General features: G+C 42.0%; 1 protein-coding gene and 1 long non-coding RNA gene across 2 annotated transcripts in view; one reads left to right on the top strand and one right to left on the bottom strand.

Moving 5' to 3' along the window:
* The window catches only part of BCL9 (BCL9 transcription coactivator), an 86,477-nt gene extending 59,525 nt beyond the window's left edge, over positions 1-26,952 (bottom strand). The window contains 1 exon segment of the mRNA XM_032268927.1: positions 26,646-26,952. The gene's annotated coding sequence lies outside the window, so the exon portion shown is untranslated.
* On the top strand, positions 4,752-12,612 carry LOC116543410. Its single transcript, XR_004265566.1, has 3 exons — positions 4,752-4,764; positions 9,236-9,241; positions 12,530-12,612. It is a non-coding gene; the product is annotated as an uncharacterized LOC116543410 (long non-coding RNA).
* Positions 26,953-27,470: the final 518 nt, after the last annotated feature.

Raw genomic sequence — 27,470 nt, 5'->3', positions numbered from 1 at the left:
ATTGCTAATGGTCCTCTTGAATCAGCCCTCCTGTTTCATCTAACCCCTTTCTATATCTGAAAAAGAGGAAAAAAGCCCCCTCAGTAGGTGTACGGAAATCACAGAACATTAATTTTTGTTCTGTTTGGATCCAAGCGAAATAACTAAGAAATTTGTTCTTTTTCTCTTTTGCTTTTTCTTCCAACAACCTTTCTATTTGAACAGTGCCCAACTATAAAATTTAATGATAGAAGGAATTTAAGCCTTCAGTTAGAATACACTGTGATTCCTTCCATCTCAGAAATTTTGAAATTCCATGAAGTGGTGCATTCTAGGCTGTATCAGTCAACAGGGCATTTATTAGGAGAAATTTGCTGTTAGGTTTTAAAGCTGGTGGCTCATGCCTGTAATCCCAGCACTTTGGGAGGCTGAGGCGGGCGGATCACTAGGTCAAGAGATCAAGACCATCCTGGCCAACATGGTGAAACCCTGTCTGTACCAAAAATACAAAAATTAGCTGGGCATGGTGGCACATGCCTATAGTCCCAGCTACTCGGGAGGCTGAGGCAGGAGAATTGTTTGAATCCAGAAGGCAGAGGTTGCAGTGAGCCGAGATCGCGCCACTGCACTCCAGCCTGGCGCCCGGCAACAGAACAAGACTCTGTCTCAAAAAAAAAAAAGAAAAAAAAGAACTGCCTTTCTTAGGAGATGATCTGACCAAAATGCTTCCCCCTAAAGCGCTTCAATCCCAAGACAGAGGCTATTGGGAGAAGTACCAAGACTAGGACTTTCTTGAGAATAAGAGTAGCTTGGACATTTCCAAGAGGATGAGGCATTGATTACAGAGGTAGGTGAGATCATTAGCACTTCCAAAGCTTGATATGCAAGGGCTTCCATCAGCAAGGAGTTAGCATGCTTTGTCACAGAGGGATGGAGCCACAGGAGGCTTGCTAACGCTTGTGTGTGCGTGTGAGTTGCAGAGCAGTAAGGCACACAATTTCAAGGTGTGTTTGTTAAAGCTGCAATGGCACATAAAATTTGAAACAGATAGTCAGCAATGGAGCAGAAAGGCAGTCAGACCTGCTGGGTCACTAGCAAGGCCGCCCTGGAAGTAGATAAGGGGATCTGTACTTCAGAAGGAAAGAGAGATTGGTTCCTGGCAGGGGAAGGGGGGAAGGGGCGGGCTCCTAAGACAAGAAGGGTTTAAGCTTCATTGTGCAGGAACACTACTTGCTTTCACTTCTTGTGGTCTCATTATTTCCCCACATATTTTCCTTCAACAGAGTTAGGCACTATTCTCATCGAAGGTCAGTTACATGCCAAATTTGATGCTTTAAAGATATTGAGTTTTGTGCCATTAATTGTGGAGCATACCTGTTTGATAAGTGAAATGTTTTCTTCTTGCTGTTGCTTGACTTGAAATTAATGACTGGGTCCCATTTTATCTTTCTCTCCCAAATTTCCTTTAGGCATACACCAAGTTTGTGTGGAAATGTCAACTCAAATAGAATGTTTTGGAAATAAGTTATCTGTGATTGTGAAAAGCAGGCCAGAGTAGAATGTTCTTACTGAACTTACTGATGATGTTACTGTTGAAACAGTGTTAATACTCTCCATTAAGAAGATTTCAACAAACCAAAAATTCTCTTCTGAAAAATGTTACTTGATTTCCTCAATTCTGTACAGTCCATGAATTCACTTGTACAAGAAAATATCACCAAAGCCAATGGGTTTGTAAAATGCTCTTGATGGAACTGTGTGTGTGTCAGCAGAAAGTTGATTGGGAAGGGGCTGTTTTTCTTAGAAAACAAAAAATTAATAAAATAAACCACAGCCCCTTCACTACGTAAAATAAAACCGTAAACAGATAGTATCCGCATTGGAGTGAAACTCCTTACTCACCTTGTAAGAGGTTCTTTTCCTCCTATCAAGCTTCCCAACGGCCTCGACTCTATTTCCCACAGGGCCCAATTTAATGCTTTTTTTCTAGCTTCCATACAAGATCAGTTAGTAAAAGGTGCCTGATGCAATAACTTTACATATTCAGAATCTTTCTGTGATTAGCTTCCACCTCTCAGTCCCTCTCCAAGATAAATGTGGAGTATCTTAAACATAAAGAAACACGATTCATCCTTTACACGAAAGCCAATGAAACTTTAGCATTATGGCCCATGACTTCCAAGGCCCTGCATCTAAGTAATTTTGAATATTCTTTTCTTCAGGAGGGTCCCCTGAATTGAGTAAGCTTCAGACGCCACAAAACCTGGACCCCCTCCTGCCTACACATACATTTTGCTCTCAGGTACCAAGCTAGCCTGTTTCCCAGTAAGGCCCAACATTCAATTTTCACCTGAAGAATGGACCCTACAGTTGCTCAATCCAGACCCATATTGGAGAAATAGAGCAATTACACAGTGAAGTTTCTGGCATATTTCCTGCCTCAACCGTTGTGCCCTGTTGTCTTTAGAAATGCTTTCCACCAACAAGATCCTCTGTCTTGATGCTAAATGTCTTCATGATAAATTTTACAAATATTGCCCCCTCCCCACCAACTTTACAACTGTTAGGTACGCTGTGCCCTTGATTACGGGCTGTCAATGAAGATTAATCAAAGGGAAAATAATTGTAAGAAGCGGTAGTTTAGAGTTCTAGCGACAAGAAGATGGGAAGTGTAAGTGTTGCGTTGGTTATCTAGAAAAGGGCTGGCCTCTGGTAAGGGGAAGGGGGTGGCAGTGAGTAGATCTGGAGGAAAGGGAATTAAACATCTGTCAAGCACCTCCTGTGTCCCGAGAGCTATGTCAAATATCTACTGGGCACTTACTACATACCAAGAACAATGAGCAAGAGTGTTTTGTATCTGTATTGCATGGAATCCTGGGAGACAACAATCTCCATTCCAATTTCTCTAAAAGTTTGCTTAAAGATTCAATATTTCATAATTTAAATGAGTGTGTAAAGAAGAGGTAAGGCCTATCCCAGGGGATTTGAGCTGGGTCTCGGGAATTCTGAATCACAGAATAGCTCCCAAAGCAACCAGCCTTTTAGGACACTTGTAATTTAACAGAGGTAGAGGTGCAAAGGTGGGTTATCAAACTTGCAGCGTACCTTCGCTGTGACATAATGAGCACTCACCAAGAGGAAGAACGCACACTGATAATAGCTAGCACTTGTAAGTTCTGTTTCAGGGCTATTTTCTTCTGAGATGGATGGTTTTAGCAGTTCTGCGAGAGGGATGTAAGCCTCCTCTACTAATGTATTCGTAGTTACATTGTGAAAATAGTAGTGGAAATCCATGGAAGGGTTGTATGGGCTTGACCAAGTGATTTCGCCTCTTTGAGCTGACATTTTCTCCTGTATACAATTAAAAGGTTAGAGTAGAGGATGGCTAACAGCCTTTAGATTCTTGACGGTCTGTGATGTAGTCATTGGCAAGTACACTGGGTGATTAACTAAAGAATAACTAGCTTGGTTTTATCGTGGCTGAAGATGGGAGACAGCGTGAAAAAAAAATGGAATTCAAGAGAATCAACAGCAGTGTTGTCCACTCGAATGTTCTGCAGAGATGGAAATGTTCTCTATCTGCGCTGTCCGATATGGTAGCCACCGGTTACGTGCGGCTACTGAGTACTTGAAATTAAGCTAGTGTGACTAAAGAGCTGAATTTTTAATTTTTTATTCATTAATTTAAATTTAAATGGTCATATATAGGTAGTGGTTACCATATTGGACCAGATAGAGATCAACTTTAGCTAAGCCAGACTTCAGATATAAAGATAAAAGAAGAAGAGTGTGGTTTGAGAAGTGTTTCAATAGAAGAATAAAGGATGGCAGAGGTTTAATTTAGGCAGTTCACAAATAGAACACATTTATTCTTTTAGACCTTCTAAAATGAAGGATAGACTCTCATTTCACAATGCAGGCAATGATAATGGTACCTTATAGTTGTGTATAACTTTATGCTCTTCCAAAGTCTTTCACAGCTACAGTTTGATCCTCAAAACAACTCTCAGGATGTAGAAGAGAAGTAATATTTTCTCATTTTACAGTTGAGGAAATTGAGACCCAGACGTTTTCCCCAAGGTCTCAGACTCCAAACATAATAAAGCAGTAATTTGAACCAATCACTTCAGATTATATTTTTCCAGTTCCTTTCACAGACAGTACAACCTCCTATCCCTCACCTTGCCTGACTTCAACATGGAAATGGTAACAATTTATAAAATACTAAATATGATAATAGAAAAGATGAGAAAATGCCAGGGGCTTAATAATCCACCAACTAGATAATCAAACCCTGATCGAATCAAGAGCTACTTGTGTCTCTTATGCAAAACGAAAGGGAGCAAAAACTTACTTTCCCACAATGTGCCAGGTGTTTTACAGATTACACTCACCAGAACAATCCTAAGAGAGAACGTTCTTTGCCTCATTTTATCGTTGAGAAACTTACTAGTGAGATCGCAGGCCTGTAGGGGGCGCAACCACGAATCTGTTCTATAGCTGCTGGCTGTTTTCAAGTCACATCCACGCGTAAAGGAAGTGAAGCTTCTCGCCCTTCACCCCCACTCCTCCTAGAATGCTGCAAAGTGGTTAACATGCCAGCTTTGGAGCCACTCAGACTGAACTTGAACCTCAGATCTGCCACCATTCAAAGGATTTAACGTTTCGGAGTCTCAGCTTCCTCAACTGCAACACTGGAGAATCATTTCACTGGTTTTACAGGATGACAAAGCGGATTAAATGAGAGAATGTGTGACCGCACTTAGCATGGTGCTTGGTACAACCGTGTAATGAGTAGTAGTTGTTAATATTCTACATTATTAAAGTGGCGCCGACTCTATAGGCAATTGTAAAATAGGGATTCCAACAGTGAGTTCAGTCGTGGTAGCATTTCAGCTAAAGTTTACCAAGTAGATGATCTCAGGAGGACAAAGGACACTCACTTGGACACTGAAGGTTAAGTTGGATGGATATCACAGGTTTTAAAAGTCGTTGATGTCTACCTGAATGTTATTAGACCCACATGAGAAGCCAACACCCACTCATTTATTCATCCATTCGATAAGTATGTATAAAGTACCTTGTATGTGCTAGTCTTGGTTCTATTTTTATTTATTTATTTATTTAAAGATGGGGTTTCACCATGATGGCCAGGCTGGTTTTGAACTTCTGACCTCAGGTGATCCACCCACCTCAGCCTCCCAAAGTGCTAGGATTACAGGTGTGAGCCACCGTGCCCGGCCATCTCTGTTCTAATAATCAGGGCACAGCAATGATCAAGACAAACTCTAGGGACTTATTTTGGTGAGGAGGAGCTGACATAAACAACGTAAACAAATAAATAAGATCATTTCAGATTTTAGTAAGTGCTGTGAAGAATAAAAAGCAGAACCATGTGATAAAGAGTGGCTGTGAGCGAGGGATATCAGAATTGACTGGTCAGGAACAGCTATCTGAAGAGGTGACATTTAAGCTAAGGCCTGATTGACAAGAAGGGGCCAGCCATGTGAAGGCCTGAGGGCAGAGTGTTCTGGGCAGAGGCTACAGCCAATGCAAAGGCCCTGAGGCAGAAATGAACTCAGTGCATTTGAGGAACTGAAAAAAGGCCGGTGTGGCTAAACCTGAAGCAAAGGAGAGCGTTTTAAGAGATGAGCTACTCAGGAGGCTGAGGCAGGAGAATTGCTTGAACCCAGGAGGCGGAGGTTGCGGTGAGCCGAGATCGCGCCATTGCACTCCAACCTGGGTAACAAGAGAGAAACTCCGTCTCAAAAAAAAAAATAAAAAAAAAAAAGAGATGAGGTCAGAGAAAAGCAGGGACCAGATCGTGTAGGGCTTCTACCAAGCCATGGTGAGGGGTCTGGATTTTACTCTAAATACAGTGGAAAGCCATTTCTATATTAAGTGGGACAGCAATGAGATTTGATTTGCCTTTTAAAAAGATTACTCCTAATCCTGCCACCCCCCGTCCACGCTCCTAAGTACAGATGTGCAAGAGCCCGCACCCGGTTTCTCTTGAGCATCATTATTTGCCAGTTACGTAGTCACATGTGAGTCTCTCCCTGCCTCCATGCAGTCTTTTCCCAAATCCCACCGAGTCAGCCTCAGTAGTGCCTCTGAAGCTCAACTCCCCTTTGCATTTCTATCGCCATCACTCTAATTCAAGTCCTCATCACTTCTTCCCAGAATTACTTCATAACTCTCAAACTGGTCTTCTGACCCTTATACCATCCAACCCATGCAGCACTGTCAGACTATGTCTTCCAAAAATAAAGGCCTGCATATGTCACTTTCCTGCTCAAGAATGTTTAATGGCTCCCCAGGACCCAAGACAAAATTCGAATTCTCTAACCCACTGTTTAAGATGCTCTCCCAGGTATCTTGACTTGCTGTCCTATTTCTTCTCCACATTTGCCTAATACATCCTGCGTTCCGGGCAAACTGCTTTACTTCCTCTCCTTGGATCATGAGTCTTTTTATTTATGCCACGTTCTGGGTCTGAATTGACATTTCCTCCAATAACATCTGTTGAGCTCCTATACGAGTCAATCCCCAGAGTGAAATGATACCATCTCCATGATACTTTCTCTGCTCTTTCTGACTAGATGTGAACCTCCCACCAGGATTCTGTCTGAATCTCTTTAAGGCATTTATTGTATTCTTTGTATTACAGTGATCTGTGTACATGTCTTATGCCCCTATTAAATTGTGAGCTCCTTAAGGATGGGGACTGAATCTTATTCATTTTTTATGCCTATTAAGTTCCTAGCAGAGAACATGACGTGAAGGAGGTGCCTGATAAATATTTGTTAAAGAATAAATGAGCAAGTGAACACATAGACAAACAGATCCTAAAATTCATCTCTGTGTTGTATCATTCAATAAGATGATTTTAGAAAATTATGAATAATCATAAGAGGGAATAAGAAGGGTCTAGCCCTTTAATCTTCACAGAGGCATGTAAGGGCCCCTGGGAAACACAAATAAGCCTGGAAATAGGTTTCCATTGTTTTACATGGAATGGATGTCAGAAAAAGTCACTTGGGAGTTGCTGAAAATTATGCACGGTGTTAACAGTGCCCTAGGACATAGGTTCCGTGTCTGTGCCTCTCCACTACCCATGGTCCTTCAATCCCCATGGTAGGTTTATGGGAAATAATGTAAAACCATTTCCCTTAGCAATTAATTTTGAGTTGAGCAGTTCCTTTTCAGAAAAAAAAGATAAAAGTTTCAGTTAATTCCCTAATTCTTTGCTGTTCTATATTAGCATTCCAGAAAGACTAAACTGTGTGTTGGGGTTTACCTCAATCAATTGCACTGGTAAGTTCATTTATCTTAAGTGACTTTGCTTTGGAACAAAGATAGTGAATGAACTTCCTCATGGAGCAAAGACTTCTGTTTACATAGAAAATGGGTATGACATTTGCTTTGAAAGCAAGAAGGAAACTTTTCCTCACTCAGTATCTTTTGCTTCAGGCGCTGATCTTGACTCTCCTTATGAATCAAAGGATACCTAGATGTCCCCGTTATTTAAATTACACATATTGTGAGTACATTGTAAGCCATCTGTTATTATGTCTGAGAATCATGATGCTCCATAAAGTAAGGATGCCTTGTTTTTATTACTTTAAAAAAATTAGGTATGTATGTGTTTTTATAAAGACGCGATCTCACAACATTGCCAGGGCTGGTCTTAAACTCCTAGGTTCAAGCAATCCCCCCAACCCACCTTGGGATTGCAGTAGTGAGCCACCACGCCTGGCCTTATTCCTTTTTAGTAGTTAAGACTCCTCCTGAAAGCTTAAGGAATCCATCAAAGATCAGCCCCTCAGTGAGAGAGAAACGTGGCATCTGACACTCACCTTGGGCGACCGCTCCTCGTGAATTTCATCTATCCCACACGCCTTGCCTACCGACAAGCTTGATAACAGTTGCGGTCTGAAGAAAAGGAGTGGCTCCCCGCCTCATTTATGTTCTTTTCCTGTTCTGTTCTTTTAACTTGACAACAGTCTGTACTTATTCTGTAACATGAAGTCCTCTTAGCATATCCTAGAGGAAGAGAGTGACGGCCAGTCTTTCTAACTCTGGTTTCCAAGAGTTTCGGTAACCAGCATTTTCCTGGCTTCTGAAAGTCTCTGTTTTCTCTGGGTCTTAGTTCCTGGCCTTCAGAACCCAACTACTGTTCCATTGCTCAGACAGCCCGGAGAAAGAATCTTCTTTCCCAAATACTATTTTTCTATCTGTTTCTAAAAGAAGCCGGTGGGGAAGGTAAGGGTGTGAGTACTGTCCTTAGACTAGGGTGAGGTATTCACTCTCTTGCTTGCTGTGAAGGAAGAAGGAGGAGAGTACATTTCTATTATACCATTTGGCTCGTTGGGGTCCAAAGCACTGTCTTGCGGTCCAGGAAAATGAGGTAAAAATACCATCTCTGCATTTCATCAAGGTAATGCACAATGGGTACAACCGTGACAGAAGAGAAGGGACATGAAAACTTGGGTGCAAATTCTGATTCTGCTTTTAACAAACAAGGAAATTCTGGGCAAACTGCTTCACCAATCTAAAGTTTGGTCTGCCTAAAACAGGAATGAAAGTACTTGATATGTGAAATTTTTCAGTTTGAATGGAATGGCACATATAAAGCAACTGCTATTTTTTTTGAGACGGAGTTTCGCTCTTGTTACCCAGGCTGGAGTGCAATGGCGCGATCTCAGCTCACCGCAACCTCCGCCTCCTGGGTTCAGGCAATTCTCCTGCCCCAGCCAGGACTACAGGCACGCGCCACCATGCCCAGCTAATTTTTTGTATTTTTAGTAGAGACGGGGTTTCACCATGTTGACCAGGATGGTCTCGATCTCTTGACCTCGTGATCCACCCGCCTCGGCCTCCCAAAGTAGCAACTGCTATTTTTATAGACAAGGTAGAGAAATACAGGCTGATGACAGAGGAATCTGATGGATTGGTAACGGAACAACTAAAAGATTTCTTATGACCTCCCAAAGAGCTCTGTCTTTGAGCCTGTCCTGCTCAATTGATATAGCAATGATTTGGTTAAAGCTATAGAAAATACTTTCAAAAATCTCATTTGAGGATGTTACAAAATTAGGAGATCACTGACTTTCCTGGTAAAGAAAAAAAAAATTAAGAGAGATGACCTAAAACAAAAAAGGAAAAGAAACCTTCAAAATATCAATTCTAACAAGACAAATTTCGAAAGTGATAAAGCAGAGATAATTTAAGCCCAACAGAAAAAGTACAGAAGTCCAAGGTGCCTACATAGCAGCATGTGTTTCAAAGGAAGAGGAGAGAAGGCGAGAGGAAAGGAGATGAAGCAGGGGGAGGAGTTTATACTTATGTGATGAGGCTCTGGAAAAATCAAATGCACTCTCAGGCTGCACCCAGAGAAGCATGGCCCAAAGCAAGGAGGTGATGGTTCACCTGCTCCATGTGGAGCCCCTCAGTCAATTTTGAATGCCTCTCTTTAAAAGGACCACAGACAAACTGAAGTGCATTCAGTACAGTAGCTGGAGATAAAGAGAGATTTCTATATCACACCCTGTAAGGAACTCAGAATGACCCACCAGGAGAAAAGAAGTCTTTGCGGGGAGGCTCACACCTGTTTTCAAATACAGGAAGGACCATGTCATGGTAAGATGTATAAGGCTCATTATCCATGTCTCCACAGATACAACCCGGACCCACAAGTAGATAAAAGCAAAGCCCACTGTGCGTCCACGGAGCATGTGTGGCTCCTTGCGGTTGATGGGGGCAGCAGGCATTATCTGACGCCAGAGGGAGACCAGACCAAGGAACTCAAGATCTCCTACTCTTAGAAATCCATGGCGGCCATTGGCTCTAGAGTCATCCACAGTTTCCTCTGAGGAAAGGTCTTTGGGAGAGAATTCCAAAGATAAATGCTTTTAGTAGAACACCATGCATTTATTTATGTATTTATTTAGCTCTGAGCTCTGGGCAAGTGCTGATTTGAGTCAGCAGCATGGTACCAAGGACAGCATACTGGATTTTGAGGCAGGCTGATCTGGGTCAAACCCCAGCTCTGACGCTTACCTGCTGTTTGACTTTAGGCAAATTACTTGACTTCTCTGAGCCTTACTTTCTTCATCTACCCATATTATTACTTAGTTTAAGGGTTGTTGAGATAATTAAATGACATACCACATCTCACTGATTCTAAGATGCACATTTGTTCACATCTGAAATGAAGATGCATTTTTAATATTGGTGGCATGTACAGTATACATACAGTTTGGGTGTGTTTTTTTCTTTCGTAGTGGCACATAAAGTAATGCGGGTCTTACAAAAATCAGTGGCAACTTATATTCAAAGGAATATGCTGACATATATTAAATAATTATCATAATGGCTGGCACACAATGAGTGCTCAGTACAATGTTAATTTCATCCTTCGTTTTCTAGATAACTGCTTCACAACCTCTAGAGGAACAGGGGGGTCCTAAATAATTAATAATTGGAAGGAGATCACAGATTCCCAATATGGAAAATTAATGAGAAAGTGTGCACCCATCGGATCCTATGGAAGATTGTTTCTATTCTACACATACATATATAAAATATATATACATATTTTTTCTTTCTATCCCATTTCCTATGGTCGGGTAAATATTCTACAACTTTCCAACTCTGCTTGCTCACTGTATTTTAGTTCAAAGTGAAATTCATTTATTGAGCACAAGGCTAAATGTATTTGCCTGCTTTAGCTCAGGAAGAGGGTATCCCTGCGATCACCAAGCCTTTACCCCTATCTTCCAAACCAATCACTTACCACAGAATGTCTCTGTCAAGTTGAATAACATTCAGATCTGACTTCTTTCCTCTACTGGTGCTCAATACAAGATGCTTTACTTTGTCACAGGAACAGATAATAAACTCAAAGCTGCAAGGATATATCTGTGAGGGAAATTTTTTCTTGATCTGGCTGGCCTTGAACACAATCATCAGAAAGACTTTTTGTGCTCAGATATCATGGTTGTAAATGAGGATTTTTCCCCTCACACAAGAATGGATCTAATCCATTATAAAATGTTGCCAAACATGTTGTGTACTGTTATTTTGTGCTGGTGAGTTACCCAGGTTAATTACATATTACTATAAAGTCATATTCCTTACAGCTGCCTTACATTGTTAAACTATTTAACCATATACATCATCTTATTCTGCAGCAATATTAGAAATTCACTTGCTAGATCTGTCTCTGTCTCTTCCTCCCTTGTTCAGCTTCTAGACAGTGGATTGCTGCTTGGTACCCCCACCAGAGGATGTGCAGTGGCAAAGCCTAGCTTTGTTTTTGTTGGTATGACCAATTAGCTAATCAGTCAATGGTCAGTGAGGGCTCACCGTATACCCATCACCGCTCTAGGTTCTGGGACTAACTAGAAAGATAAAAGCTAGACCTTCAAGGCATTCATCTATGGCAAAGACATGAAACGGCTGTCATATTGAGCAGGAGCGGTCTCAAGTGACCAGCGCTTAAGTGACTAATCTGTGATTTCCATTCCCTCCTTATATGTAAAGATGGACAGGTGCAGTGGCTCATGCCTGTAATCAGAGCACTTTGGGAGGCTGAGGTGGGAGGATCACTTCAGCCCAAGAGTTCGAGACCAGCCTGGGTGACATAGTGAGGGCCTGTCTCTACAAAAAAAAATTAAAAATTAGCCAGGTGTGGTGATGTACTCCTGTAGTTTAAGCTACTCATGCCGACGTGGGAGAATTGTTTGAGCCTAAGAGGTCAAAGTTTCAGTGAGCCATGATTGTGCCACTGTACTCCAGCCTGGTCAAACAAGACCCTGTCTCAAAAAAATACATTAAGAAATAAATGAAGAAACGTAAAGACATACGGCCCACGATGTGCTGAGCCTCACTGCTAGTAGATACTCTAGGACACCTGTATGCCATTGCTCCCACCAGTGGAGCTGTCTGCTCACCAAGAGTCAGTGTTTGCTCCCAAGCCCATTTATGCTAGTTCTTTCTGCTATTGTAATTAAACTAACTTAAAGTACTGAAATATGAGTGCAAAGAGATGTTGTTTCTATAAGATCTAAAGTGAATGCTCAGAAAAGCCTTTAAAAGTGAATTACTAAAAATGTGCTGTCAGCTTAGGCATGCGCAATCCAAACATAAAACATCACGAAATCGGGAAAATCTGATTGTCTCACAAATGCCTTTAAGATCTTGCTCCACTTTAAAGAACCCAGGACAACAATGACTGGGAAAGCCTCCGAGGTCTGACTTATATAAGAAAGAAAATTCAGAAGTCTAATGGGAGGCCTTCAACTCCAAAGATGAGGTCTTAGCCCAGCATCAACAACTTGAGGCATGTTTTAAGTTAAAATAAAAGCTTAAGGTATGATTTCATCATTTTGTATGATTCCTGCCTTGACTAACTTGTTCAACTAAATCACTAATTATTAATTGAATTGGGTATAAGGGTTTCTGCTGTTGTTAACCAAATAATACATTAAAAGCTACAATACAGGGTGTGAAGGCAAACGAGATGATCTCTTACAGGGGAAGAGAGGGGCCAGGTGAGTCCTGAGTTGGTGCCAAAGTATAGAGTAGGAGTTCCTTGGGCAATAAGGAAAGCCAGTCACTTCCCAGGGGAGAAATCAGTACAGTCACATAACTCAGTTTTCTAGACTTTGTAAACCAACTCAGAGGCATGATAGCATCAATTTGACTCTTTCGTCTGCCATCCCTGTGTGTTCTTAAACAAGCCCTCTATGCCTCAGGGTCTGCATCTGAAAGATGAGGATAATCGCAGTACCCACCTCAAGGGGCTGCTGTGAAGATTACATGCGATGACCTCTAATTAATCGTGCATTAATAAAAATACGTGCAAAATTATTTTAAGGCTTTCTGGGAGCAAGGGAGTAGAAACGGGGATTCTGGAGACAAAGAAAATGTTTTATACTTCTTCTAAAATCTCTTGCCAAGAACAGAAGAAGTAGGATGTTGAAGAGAAAGAAAGGTGCGGTGTGAGCACGAGAGACCGGGAGCTATGTCAGCCCCTGAGGCTGCACGTGGAATCACCCTCGACAACCAATACTCAGCATCGCCCAGTGCAGTCCGGCCATCACTTCCAGCTAGCTCACTCTGTTCTCCCAACAATCCTGTAACATAAGTATTTCCATGAGCTCCGTTTTACAGATGTGGGAACTGGTCTCATAGAAATTAAACGCTTCATTCATTCAAGGTTGTGCAGACAATGAATAGGAAGCAACGACTAGAAACCAGGTCACCTGTTTCCAAATTCTGTGGACTTCTCGATGGCCCAGGCTGCTGTTCTCATGAGCTGTTCGCTTCACAAACCCTGAGCGGTCGTGTCTTGTGTTACATTTGTTCATTTGTTAAAACTACTGGTAGGATAGGATCTGCAACTAATAACTGAAATGAGGATTGGAGATTATCAAGGATTCCAATTATCCTGCCTATCTCTGACCTCCATTACCAAGGATAAACACAAGCCAGCTCTAGCAATTTTCTGAAATTTTCATTAATTTTAAATAAAATTATACAATGTCATTTTTCCCTTTACCCAAATTAAAATGTCCTTGTCTTTTCAGTTTCTCGTTACAGGCAAATCCCTGTATGTCTTTGAGACTGTCTGTTGTTTTTCTCGGAATCCTTTGTATTTCTGCTTTGTTTTCGTTGAAATGAAAGGACCCAATGCTGAATTCCGATTTTAAGGCGAAGTCATAACATCAATGTATATCATTAAAATGTTTTATTGTAATTACAGAAATAGTCAATGCCAAATTATGCACACTATATTATTTTCTGCATTATTCTTTATCCCATTCTCAAAGTTAATACAGCCTATTATATCTCATTCATTCTTCTGACTGCTGCTGCACAGTGAGCAGATGTCTCCATTGAGCAATCCACAATGAATCTGAGATCTTTTTCCCGAGCACTTACAAGTAGAGTAATTCAGAGCCCACCAGTGAGTATGAGCTGTTTCAATTGCTCCTTCCAGTGTACATTAGTTTGCACTTGTCTATATACAATTTCAAAAAGTCGTAGATGTTAAAGATGGAAAACATCAGTTAGTTTATCAAGCCTGCTAACTCTGCCACCAAAAGCAAGCAAAGGAAGTAATCCTATCAGTTCATATTATTTTAATGATGCTTATTAATAGTAATTACAATTACTGTTTATAGGACATGGTGTCTTTCATCCCAAAATCAGTTAAGATGCTATTTATTTATTTATTTCAAGATGGAGTTTCACTCCTGTTACCCAGGCTGGAGTACAATGGCACAATCTTGGCTCGCTGCAACCTCCACCTCCTGAGTTCAGGGGATTCTCCTGCCTCAGCCTCCCCGGTAGCTGGGATTACAGGTGTGCGCCACCATGCCCAGCTAATTTTTGCATTTTTAGTAGAGACGGGGTTTCACCATGTTGGTCAGGCTGGTCTCGAACCCCTGACCTCAGGTGATCCGCCCACCTGGGCCTACCAAAGTGCTAGGATTACAGGCGTGAGCCACCACGCCTGGCTGATGCTTTTGAGTTTTAAGGCAGCATTTCTTCTCCAAAGGGGAACTGGGGCACAGATATTAATGTTACCATACGCCAAGCAAATCCAGTGAAGCCAAGAATTCAGTTCAGTTGAGTTCAGTAAACGTCACTGAGCACAACCACGTGTAAGGAGAGGGACTCTGCTGGGTGCTCTAGGGGAAGCAGAGTGAATAGGACCTAAATCCCTACGCTCTGGTTTACTGTCTATTAAGGGATTTGTGATAGTGAACAGGTACAGCTCTAATATGATCGTTCTAAGCAAAGTAGAAGATAACATGGACACAAGAGTCCTCTGGCCCTAGGAATTAAGAAAGACTCTGAAGAAAGTGACATTTGAGCCAGATCTTGAAAGAAGGAGGAGTCTTCTCATTGCCCATTTGCAGAGTTTGGGAAGACAGAAGCTGAGCAAACAACCAAAGCAAAACAGAACCAGAGATCTTAGCTGGGGTTTTACCTTACAGTGTAAAGACGAGTATGCGCTTTGTCACAGCAAGTGAATAAAGTCCATAATTCAGAAGATGTCTATTAGGCCCTCTTTAAACAAGACTAGGATGTGGAAACTCAATATAATGAACAACCAGAAACAACCACTAAAATACATTGACCACCAATCATGGATGTACTTACGGAGACAAGGCAGAATGTTTTAAATTACGACTGATGCCAAAAAACCCACCACATCCAGAAAGCCTGGAATTTCATGTAAAAAAAAAAAAAAAAAAGGATATTCCCAACCACAGACTAAAATCTCGAATCAAAGAGTAGATGAATAAATGACCCATCTGTCAGTACCTTAGAACTCCTTTGTGCTATGCAAGAACTTACAGCAGTGTCCCATATGGTCACGCCAGGGACTCACAGGCCCTTGTTAGATTTCAGTACAACCCTAGAACCCAAATCTAGAAAGCACAGAACAGGGTACTCCATTTTGTGATTTCTTCAACAGAACTCTGTGTAAGTACAGACTAGGAAAATGCCAACATATTCTTATAGTTAGTAAGAGTAGATATTTCTCCACTTTCACTCAAAGAAAGTAATCTTTGAAAGCATTGTTATCTGTCAATCTATTTTTTTGGTTGTTTTTTCTTTTTTCAATGTTTTGAGACAGAGTTTCACTCTTTTTGTTCAGGCTGGAGTGCAATGGCATGCTCTCGGCTCACTACAACCTCTGCCTCCCAGGTTCAAGTGATCCTCCTGCCTCAGTCCTCTGAGTAGATAGGATTACAGGTGTGTGCCACCATGCCCAGGTAATTTGTATTTTTTAGTAGAGACAGGGTTTCACCATGTTGGTCAGGCTGGTCTTGAACTCCTAACCTCAGTTGATCCGCCCGCCTCAGCCTCCCAAAGTGCTGGGATTACAGGCGTGAGCCACTGTGCCTGGCCTCAATCTATTATTTAGTCGTTATAATGCTACTTTATAGCACCCTTTACAAAACCACTGGTGTGAAGAAAAAGCAAACTATAGAAGACTTCTAGTACTTCCACATTCACCCCTCAAGGACCATTGCAAATGCCATCTCCTTTGTGATGCCTTTCCCAATTCCTTCCACCGTTATTCCCTTCACCACCAAATTAATTGTTCTCTCCGATGACTACCACCGTTCTTTTGATCCATTGCTATATGCTTTATAATTAGTTCTGTGAATTAGTCTCTTTCCACCAGGATGAAAGCACCTTAAAGGCAGGGATTCAAGCCTCCATCACCTTGCACCCCACAATGCCAAGCTCTCTTTCATTGCCTAACATACAATAGATATATATCATGTTTGTGAAATCACTTCCTCAGGTCTCAGAGAACTTATTTTGACATATTTGAATTACTAAAACTTAAAAAAAAATCTATACCTTAGTCTGTTTTCTGCTGCTGTAATAGGATACCACAGACCGGGTCATTTATAAAGAAAAGAAATGTATTTGTTAGACTCTGTAAAGTCCAAGATCAAGGGACCACATCTGGTGAGGGTCACTCCATAGCAGAAGGCATCACATGGTGATCGAACATGTGGCAGAGGGAAAATGGGGGCCAAAGTCATCCTTTTATTGGAAGCCCACTCCCCCCATGACTAACCCACTCCCAAGATAACAGCACTAATCCATGTGGGTGAAGCCTCATGACCTCACCACTTCTTAAAGGTCTCACCTCTTAATACTGTCACAATGGCAATTAAATTTGAACATAAGTTTTGGAGGGAACAGCCAAACCATAACGGTATCCTATCCAAAACGACTTACCCTTGTCTCACCACGGCACTCAGATTCCGACGCGAGACCCTTATAGGTGCATGCCTGCCACTACCCTTCATTCAATCAGCATGTACCTCTGGCTGTGAACCGAAGAAATAACTGCCTTTAACAAGACCTGAATCTTGACTCAGCACTTACGTGACTTTGGAAATCCTTTGCAGTCAGACCGTCCTAACTTTAGACAGACGTACACTCTAATTGTCACTTACTAATTGTACGATGTTGGGCAAGTCACACTCTCTAGACCGCAGTGTCCTCAACTATGAGATGAAGGTATTAATAACACCTGTCTCAGTTTGAATGAGACAACACCTGGAAGAGTTTAGCTCAATGTGTGGCACATAGGAAAAAATTATTATTATCGTCTCCTCATTTATAAAGTAGAAATAATAATACAAGTCCCTCAGGATTGTTATAAGGAATAAATGCTATAAAAAGTGGAATTTTACCCAGCACATTGTTCTGTCAACATTTCTTTACTCCGTATGTTCTAGAATAATTGCTACAACTGATTGAGTGCCTTTTACATATCAGGTAATGTGTATCAGTCACTTTAAATATATGATCCCATCTAATTTAATTCTTAAGACAAGCTATTTAAATAACAATTATTATCCCTATTTTACAGATGGTGAACTGAGCTTCAGAGAGAACAAATAAGCAGCCCACAGTCACATAACTAGTTCAGGACAGACTGTTCCAGAAGCTACAGATAAGTTGGATCAAGTACAGAACAGGGAAGCATAGGAAGAAAGCACAGGCTTTGACCTCCCCTATGGAATTCAGTGTTTCTATTTATCCTCATGCCGGTCCCCAATTCCAGTACTACACTTGCTTTTTAAACTAGCCTCTGAGATCCAAGGCAGTGTATTCTCACTCTCACCATTCACCTACTCTTGCTTTTTGATGAATACATGAAATGACGTCAGTCATCTAAGAGCTAACTCTGATACACTTCCCTCTCCCAGTTTTTAATTCTTTTTGTTACATATTTGCTATTGTTCCCATGGTCTTTTTATCTCAGTTATACAAATTGTCACCCATGAAAATTTTAATTTTTCATCATCTAGTTAGCCTTAATTTCCTAGACTTCCATAATGGGCTTATATCAGCTATGGCGAATATGGCCCGTCCATGGTTCCTACTAAAAGACAATCCAGTTTTATACCAAGTGACAGTCCCTCTACCCATACCCGTCTCCCTTTACCACACAGCATCTAGACTAGAGGTGAGCTTCTGACTCTTAGACAGCTCCAGCCTTAAGCTGGCTAAAAACCTGTAAAGCATGGCAATGAAAAGATGAGTTGGGTTAATTGGATCCTTTCTTGGGAATCTAAATTAGGGAATTCTGAGAGACGGAAGCAGTTATCAGGGAAAATTGTGAAAATTACAGCTGAAAGAATGTAAGGAAAGAAAGAAGCCACGAAGCAGAGGAAGTAGAGAGTAGATTCTGGATGTGGGGGTCTTGACAAGTCAAAGAAGAAACAATTAGGGGTTGAGACTTTTTTATTTTTATTTTTTAAATTATATATATATATATATATATATATATTTTTTTTTTTTTTCTTTATAGAGATGGGGTTTCACCATGTTGGCCAGGCTGGTCTCGAACTCTGACCTCAGGTGATCCGCCTGCCTTGGCCTCCCAAAGTGCTGGGATTACAGGCGTGAGCCACGGTGCCTGGCCTAGACTTTTTTTTTTTAATTGTTGTTGAGACTTTTTTAAAAAATTGTTTTCATATTATTGTGATAACATTAAGCAAGATATTATTTTTTGAAAAAGCTCTGAGATTGAGAGATGTTACTCAGAAAAAAGCTAGAAGATGAAACCAGTGTGTATCCAAGGGAGCCTGAGTAAGGCAAACACAGAGGGAGAGAATTAGACTGATATGAAAGAGAAGGTTGAGCCTAGAGCTGCCTCAGCACCTAAAAGGTTTCTAAGTCTGATTGCAGGCTCTCACTGTGAGCATCTTCACAATGAATGTCACTTTTCCAGAGGAAACCTGAGTGAGTCAGTTCTTTGCAACCAAAAGGACTTTTCTAGATGGTTAAGCACTTTCTCAAAGGTCTCTTGATTTTTCCTGTTTCTGAGCTAGAAGAAACTTCTCTTTAGCTACTATCTAAATATCAACAAATAACGGTAAAATAGGCAAACTTAACTAACTCATTTATCGTCTGTGATTCCTTGATGTAAAAAAATAAACTCTTAGGAAATCACAAGGTCCAATAATGGGAAACATGAAAAACAAAAGGTTTAGGGAAAAAAAGCTGAGCATAAGGAAGAAGAGGCTGGGCGTGGTGGCTCATGGCTGTAATCACAGCACTTTGAGAAGCTGAGGTCCGGAGTTTGAGACCAGCCTGGCCAACGTGGCAAAACGCTGTCTCTACTAAATATACAAAAATTATCTGGGCCTCATGGTGCCTCCTGTAATCCCAGCTACTCAGAAGGCTGAGGCAGGAGAATCGCTTGGACTCAGGAGACAGAGGTTGCAGTGAGCCAATATCTCGTCACTGTACTCCAGCCTGGGCAACAGAGCAAGGCTCTGTCTCAAAAAAAAAAAAAGAAAAAAAAAAAGAAAAAGAAAAGAAAAAAGAAAAGGAGAGGATTTGGAAGTATACAAAATGCTTTATTATGATTGTGTATTTTATTCTTTGCAACAGAAGAGAAGACAAATATCCTATGAGAAATTTCCTTTTTTTTAATGCAACATAAAGTTGCAATTTAAGATTCTTCTTGTCAATCATACTGTATTTATACTTTTTTTTTTTTTTTGAGACAGGATTTCACTATCTTGCCTAGGCTCGTTTCAAGCAATTCTCCCACCTCAGCCTCTGGATGTATATTTAATTGAATTTATTAATAAGCTCTCTTTCAATGTGAACTGTTTATTCATTCACTAACATTTATTGATTGCTGGTTCTGTTTCACCCTACGCTGGGGATTAGGAGTACAAAAACCACAAACAATCCCAACCTGGCCCCGCGCAGTGGCTCACGCCTGTAATCCCAGCACTTTGGGAGGCCGAGGCGGGTGGATCACGAGGTCAGGAGATCAAGACCATCCTGGTCAACATGGTGAAACCCCGTCTCTACTAAAAATACAAAAATTAGCTGGGCATGGTGGTGCGTGCCTGTAGTCCCAGCTACTCGGGAGGCTGAGGCAGGAGAATTGCTTGAACCCGGGAGGCGGAGGTTGCCGTGAGCCGAGATTACGCCACTGCACTCCAGCCTGAGTAACAAGAGCGAAACTCCATCTCAAAAAAACAAAAACAAAAACAAAACAAACCAAAAGAAAAACAAAAAAAACAATCCCAACCTCTGAGGGGCCACAGCCGCGAGCAGGAGGCTGATGATTCTAGCGCAGTATGATAAGAGCCACATGATGGCACACCCAGTCTAGGAGGTGGCGGAGCAGGAACGACATGATTTGGGTCCAGGAAGCTTCCCAGAAGAAATGCCCACGTTAATTCTTGAAAGGTGGAGCTGGAGCTGGCTTGGAAAAAATAAGGCAAATAAACATTCCGGGCAGAGAGAGCAGCCTGGGCACTGGCACAGGAGTTAAAGTCCTGAATTCTTTAGACTATGGTTGCCTTAAACGTTCCAGTGTGTCGTAGATGTCTGCAATGTAAACCACCAATCCAGGGATCTTTAAGAGCAAGTATGACCTTAACCTTAACTCAAAATGTCCCTTGTCCACAGACTCTCAGCAAAATTTCTCTCCTCAAACATATACTAACTACACAAGCCCTAAGGATAACAGAAAGTCCTATAAACCTAGTATTATCCAAGATAAAAGGCTACCTCAAGGTTCGTAAGTTTCTCTTCTGAGCAAGTGACGGCTTGGTTTCCTTCAAATGCCATTAGTGGTAGTTTTGAGTTTGTGTATTTTTCAGGAAAAAGAGTGATTGTGATTTTCATGCAATTACTAACGCTCTCCAAAGTTTTAAACTAAAGGCATTTTGAAACTTTAAGAATACTTTGGATAACTGCTTAGATAATTAACAATTAGATTGGTAACAATAATATCTAGAATATGCCTTCCTTTTCCTTTATGATGTTTAGAATTTATCAGTAACCAAAGGCTTCACAAATTTCTACAGAGTACATTCTTATGTTCTAAAAGTCTTACTGGCATGTCCACTTCACTAAACTATTTCTGTTTTCCCATCTTTAAAGTTAATAATACATTTCTCTTATGTATCTACTTATTGTTATGACATTAAGCAAGATATTCAATGTCAGGAATTTTAAGCAACCCAGAATCAAGGAACAATATAAGTCAAAAAATTATTACATACAGTGTGCAAAACCCCTTTTCCCAGCTAGAAAGTAATTATATCTTACATACGATTTTTTTCCAGATGAAAAAACTTAAAACTAATTAAAACAGACTCAGTGGTTTACTAACCATCAAAGCAACTTGAACCGGTTTTCCTTGCTCCAAGCAAGATGATATTCCTAAAACATGGCAGGAAAATTTCTTCTGGGGTTCTAAAAATTGCATTAAGAGCCATTGTGTAAAATTTTTAAATTAACATCTTTTCAAAGATTTAACCAATTCAAATGAATAGTGCTTGGAATTACTCACAGAGATGACATGATTAATGAAAACATCATTCATTCTCTACCCTGTCTCACCCTCAATCACATTTCAGAAGCAGCTTATTACTCATATCTTAAAAGGCATATATAATCTATATGTACACACATGTTTTATACACACACACATATATATGTAACGTATCAGCAAGTCTTCAATAATCTCTTTCAGGAGTTGCATGTCATGAAGATTGTCAGGAGTCCTGTCATCCCCAAAAGCGTAGTGTTAAACGCATGGCATGTACCATCAGCACTACAATTGCTGAAACTGTTTATTTGCATCCTCAAAACAACATATGAGCACAACACAAAAAACCAAACACAATTTTTATGAAAAAGCCTGTGAGAACGGCAAAGCTAAGAGAGGCACCCAGTGCCTGTCCATTTTAAATTCATACTTATACAGGAAGACATGCATTCAAAGCAGCCTATTCTTTTGGAAACGGTTCTTCAGTCTCTTGCACATGTGCCTGCATGCTGACTGGCAAATTCTCCTAAAAGATTTAAATTAAAATCCTGCTTTTTCCTATCGAGCTTTTCACTTCAAAGTATTAACATAGGCAGTATGATAGATACATAGGAATGAATTCTACATATCCACAAAACCCAATACCCTTTCCCCTCTGCTAACCACAGTTCTTGAATTGGGCTTCATAGAAGGTACCAAAGACCAGATTCATGAAGTATCGTACTCTCAGAATGAGAAAAGTACTGAATAGCAGAGCTGGAAGTAAGCTTAAAGACATTTAGTCTGATTACCTCATTCTAAGAGGTCCAGAGAAGTAGAATGGGGATTTCTAGGCTGTAGACTGGCAACAGCAAAGCTAGAAGCTGGTCCGTTGCATTTTGTAGGAAACATGTCATTGTTAAACTAGAACTAGGGATCCCTGTTTTTGGATCAACACTCTAAATCCTAGTCTTTTTTTTAAAAAAGGGGGAGGAAACGGCAAAACTAAGGCAATTATTTTAATGCCACGTCAACACAATACCTTTAATCTGAATGTCAGGGTGATTGCCTCTGTTCTCTGCTTCTCATCTCTTGCAGAGATGGTCTAACAGGGAGATTTAATTAGCTAACAGATTCATCCCTCATTTTCTTGTGAGTCCTTGGGTGAGTCACATAACCTTACTCAAATATAACAGAAGGATAACAGTACTATTTAATTCACAGAACTGTTATAACAGAGGACTAAGCAGATATTTTAGAGTGCATTAAAATGTCAAGGTTCAAAAGGAATGGAGAACATTTCCATTGTACATCTTATATTGATGTCTCTTGGGAATAGAAAAACTACAAAATCCCCTTCAGCAAAGCTACATGCAAAAGCGGTATTTGTAACTAATGAGTTTTGGGAATGTCCTGCATGTTGTGTTGGTTTTATTTTCAGCAGGACTAGAAACCCTAGAATTGTTATTTATACAGAGTACCTACACACCGCATCCTTTTAAATGTCATAACAATCTTCGGTTTTCTTCCCCCAGAGTTAAGGATGACCTGTATCACTGCTGTCCGGCTCTCCAGTTCTGTTAAACCTTTCCTCTGAGTGGATCCTTGTTTTACTCACTCCTCAGCTCCCCACTCACATTACTTCTCTTTCTTTCTGGATGACTCTTCCAATGCCAACTCAGACCGCCTCCCCAGGAGGCGGCTCCCCAGTGAGTAACACGCTTGGGGTGGGGGGAGAGTCTGTCGGAAGTGATCGAAGCCTTGCCAATGAAGTGCACACCGCTCAGAGGAGGAGGCCTTGGCCACAGGTGCCAAATGCAGACCTCAGCGAGCTGGCAAGCTCCGCTTTACGTTCCTGCTGCAACGTGGGCTGGGCACATCCCTGTGTGACAATGCTGGGTACGTAGAAATGACTCTTATTTTGCTCATGACACGACTTAACCACACGATGTGTGTGGGTTCCCAAGGTACAGGCATCAAACCTTTGATTTATGTGTGGGTAGGCATGTCTGTCTTCTAAAAAAACTATTAAATTAATCTTAAAAAAAAAAGATGGGTTGACAACAGTGAAGACAACACTCCTCTGAGTACTACAGAAAGACACAATGTAGAAAATGGTGATGCCAACATTAACACAAATCTGCCTCCATGGAAATGACTGGCATTTCAACCATACGCTCTATTCTTTCCAAGAAAGACCACAAATAGGAAGAGAGAGAGGGAAAAAAAGGTTCTATCTTTGATATCACTAAACCAGTAGGATTTTAGTAACTCAATCAGCATGAGGTCTGCTGAAAAGGTATTTAAATTTTTTTCCCTCTATGTGTCCTTATTGGGAGGGGTAGGAAAGGTCATTTTATTATACTGTCTTTGGAATTTCAAGATGACACTGATAATGGCGGTGTTTCTTACAGCTGAGTGTTTAGTATGGAATCAGTAAAACAAGATCAGAATCTCACTAACCAGAGTCAACATGAATTACCCAGGTAACAATGTTCGACTGCTCACTGCAAGAGGGAAGCTACTTCATAGCGCACGTGTAGAGGATTAGCAGATATTGTGTGGTGTTCTGTGTGCTGGGAAAAAGACAGAGAGTGAAGGAAGGGGAGAGAGGGGAAGAGAATGTTCTGCTTTTTGGAGTTGCTGAGCTCTGTGTGAATAGGAATGCCACCAGTGGAAAGGAGGTTGGCTGGGCCTAGAAGAGCTCAGCCACAAAGAGAAAGAGAATAGTTAGCTGTTGTCTCGTGACACACTTTGAGTCAATAACTTATGCAACTCCATGCAGCCCGTCATAATACCTGCATCCTGTTCAATATGTGTTATCAGTATCATGATTACCGATTTGTGTGACCATGTGGTTAATGCTGATCACACCGACAAGACTGTAAGCTCCCTGAGGGCAGTGGTATATCCGCCTTTCTCTTTCCTACATCCTCAGTGCCCAGCATTTGCCTGCTGTAAAGACCCCCAAAATAGTAGTTGAATGAGCACATGAATACATGAATGAATTTGTGCAAATTCATGTTGTGGACCCATGTCTGCCATATTTATGCCGTTTTATAACATGAGCAGGGCAGAGCGTGCTGCTGTAACCCAGCACAGCAAGCAGAACTACAAAAGCTGTCTCTCTTTGGTTGGCCAAGGGCTAAAATGTGTAAAATCAAATGTGGATGTGAGGTCAGGGGAGCTGGTGTGAAGACCCTCAGGGTACTCTGAGCCCCAGGGTGCGGTCCAGATGCTGCCACAGCTCTGATGAGCCCCTTTAGATCAGCTCCATGTCTCCTGGACCTTAACATCCTCAAATATAACATGATGAATAAGCCTTCTTTTTCCTTGCAGTCCTTAAATTCTAACATTTTAGGAAGATATCTGGACCCTGAAATCTTGTCAGAAACAAACCATGGTAAGATCTCTTCCTATAAAGTAAAAAATAATTACGTTTTCATAGATATATAAAATATGGCTTTATTCCAATAAAACATTAAATGTAGGGGGAACTTCTTGCCAGACCCAGGCCAACCAATGGCTTTCCTTCAGCTTTTCCCATACTCAGAAGTCAGGTTGCCAGGCCTCTGTGAGAAGCACATAAATATTCTCAACCAGGGCTGGTCCTTCGCTTCAATCTCCAGCTATCACGGGGAGTCAGTCTGATAAACATTTGCAGTTAGAATGGAAGGAGGCACAGCCTCCTAGACTTTTACAGATTTTTTTGGACAAGTAGCAGAGTCACAGAAAACCTAGAATTAGGTAAGAAAGCAGAATTCCCCCAGAGAATTCAGTGAGCGACAACTGAGAGCCTTTAAACAATCACTGTGTAAGAACAGAATAAAGGAAATCCACAATTCAAGAAAATAAACAGACATTTTTTTTCTTCAAAAAAATATTGAAGATGAATGTTAGGCAGTGATTTTAGCCCTCTAGTCCATCCCTCAAGATGTCACTTTAAAAAGCAAAAGGTTTTATCCACAAAACCACCAGCGAGTAAGCAACCTTTACATTCTTAGCCTCATACACACACAGTAAGATATTTACTCTCTGATAAACAGCAATTGTAAATAAATCTCATTTAATCTCTAAAAGCCACAATAAAAATCTTTAACCTCCAAGGCAGAGTTTACAGATGTGTCTGCATGCCCTGCCAGCGCCAGAAAACACAAGGTCTTGAATACACTACGATACCAGGAGGCACCTTTTCTCGCTCAAGCATCTTACATTGACCTTCTTTAAAAAAATATATGTACGAGGAGGAGGAAAGGGGAAAACCCAACCCCTCCCACCCCATTCTCTGTACAAATCGGCCAATAAATCTAAGGAAAAGACACAAGAGAAAGGGACAGAAGCCAACAGGTGGAACAAGGCTTTTTGTTTCCTTAGAAATGCTCCGACACTTGATCTGTGCTCCCGGGTCTATTTGTCTCAGGGTGTCTTTAATGATGGTTTTATTACGCCGATGATGATGATCAAGAATAACGATAACACTTCTACTCTGTGATTTCACAGCATCTTTAGCTGACGATTTCTCGACGCCTTTCAGGCACAGTGATCTATTCTGTTTCCCTCAATCCCAGGGAGGCATACAGCATCCCTGATCACCTCCCTCGATTTTACAGGTGGGGAAACTGAGGCACGGGGCACCCCCACAACTCTACAGTCTCTACGCCCAGAGGAATCCCTGAGACTGGAAAAGTTTCTGGATGGTCTGGCGGCAGAGTTCCCTTGCTCTGCCTTCGTGCCGGCCCCGCCGCTCCTCCTCGGAGTCTGGGCTCGGGTGCCACGGATCGGGGTGCCTCCCCTTCACGGCGAGGCGCGCCAGGGCAGTGTGCGGGACGTCCACGCGCACACGCAGACCCACGAGCACACTGGCACACACAAAGCTCGATGCAATCTCTGTAGTCGCCCGGCGGAGCCCCGGCCGGCCCTCGCTCAGCCTGAGGATGCAGCGCTCGCAGCCTGCAAGGCCTCCCCGGGCTCCGGGCTGGGCTTCCCGGAACGCAGGCTCTGCCCTCCTCTCCCTCTCTTTCAGGCTTCCCTCTCTCGCGCTCCCTCTCTCTCTCTCTCTTCCCTCCCACCCTCACACCCTCCTCCCACCCCTCTCCATCCACCCCTTCTCCCCCACCAACCCAGAGGCACAGATCGTGTTACTGGGGTTCCCTGGAAAGAGGGGCCATCCCCAGCCCTGGGCGCCTTGAAAGACTTCCAGGGGCAACGCAGGAGCTCCAATCGCGGGACCCCAGCGCTCCTCCAGAGCAGCGCAGGAATGAGACCCCCACTTCCAGGCACAGGCGAGCCAGCCTGCCACCGAAGAAGGAATTGTTAGGGCTCTTACCTTTTTTATGAGGAGAAATTCTGGAGAATCATTTCAGAAACTGAGGGGGGAAAGTGAATGAAGACAAAAAAGACCCTTTTCCTGCAATCCCTGGCCTCCTGGTATCAAGACACCAGGACAACATCAAAGCAACTTAGGGGGAACACTTTAGGGGCCTATTGTCTGCTCTGGTCTGATCTGTTTTTCTTCTGACTCCCCCTCTTGCTGCGGTGACACTTGGTACGGCCCAGGCATTCATGCCAAGTAGCTTTCACACATGGAAGCTTGTCTCAAGCAATTGCTGACAAGCCACAAACAAGACATTCTCCCTCCCTCCTCTGCGCCCCCCCACTCCTCCCCCTCCACCTTTTCCTCCTCCCCTCTCGTCTCCCCTCCTCTTTTCTTCTGAATGCAAACTAAAACTCTCCAGTGACAGGCAGGCTGGCAGGCTTGGCCTAGCTGCTCACGCAGACACACACACACACACACACACACACACACACACACACTCCTCTCTCTCTCTCTCTCTCTCTCTCTCTCTCTCTCTCTCTCTCTCTCAGCTAGTTGCTGCTGCACTGGTGGAGTTAAGAGACAGGAAAAAGCCCAGGCTGAGTTGGGGGCAGGGAGAAAAAGAGGGAGAGCCAGAGCAGGCAGCCGCCTCCTGTGTCCTAGTAAAATGGCAGAAGAGAGGTGAGCCCTTGGGAACAGCGGTGGCCACACACGTGTGCACACATACAGACTCAGGCCATCCGAGCACCAGGAAGAGTGAAATAAATGACCCGACAAAGGAAAAAGCAAAGTCCCATCAGCTCGAGATTGGGGGAGTAGGGAGATAAGAGGGTGGGT

Source organism: Sapajus apella, unplaced genomic scaffold (assembly GCF_009761245.1).
Source record: "Sapajus apella isolate SASKATOON/1434 unplaced genomic scaffold, GSC_monkey_1.0 scaffold187, whole genome shotgun sequence".
NCBI lineage: Eukaryota > Metazoa > Chordata > Mammalia > Primates > Cebidae > Sapajus > Sapajus apella.
The sequence above is the reverse complement of the archived record's forward strand: the minus strand, read 5'-3'. Positions and strand labels throughout refer to the sequence as shown.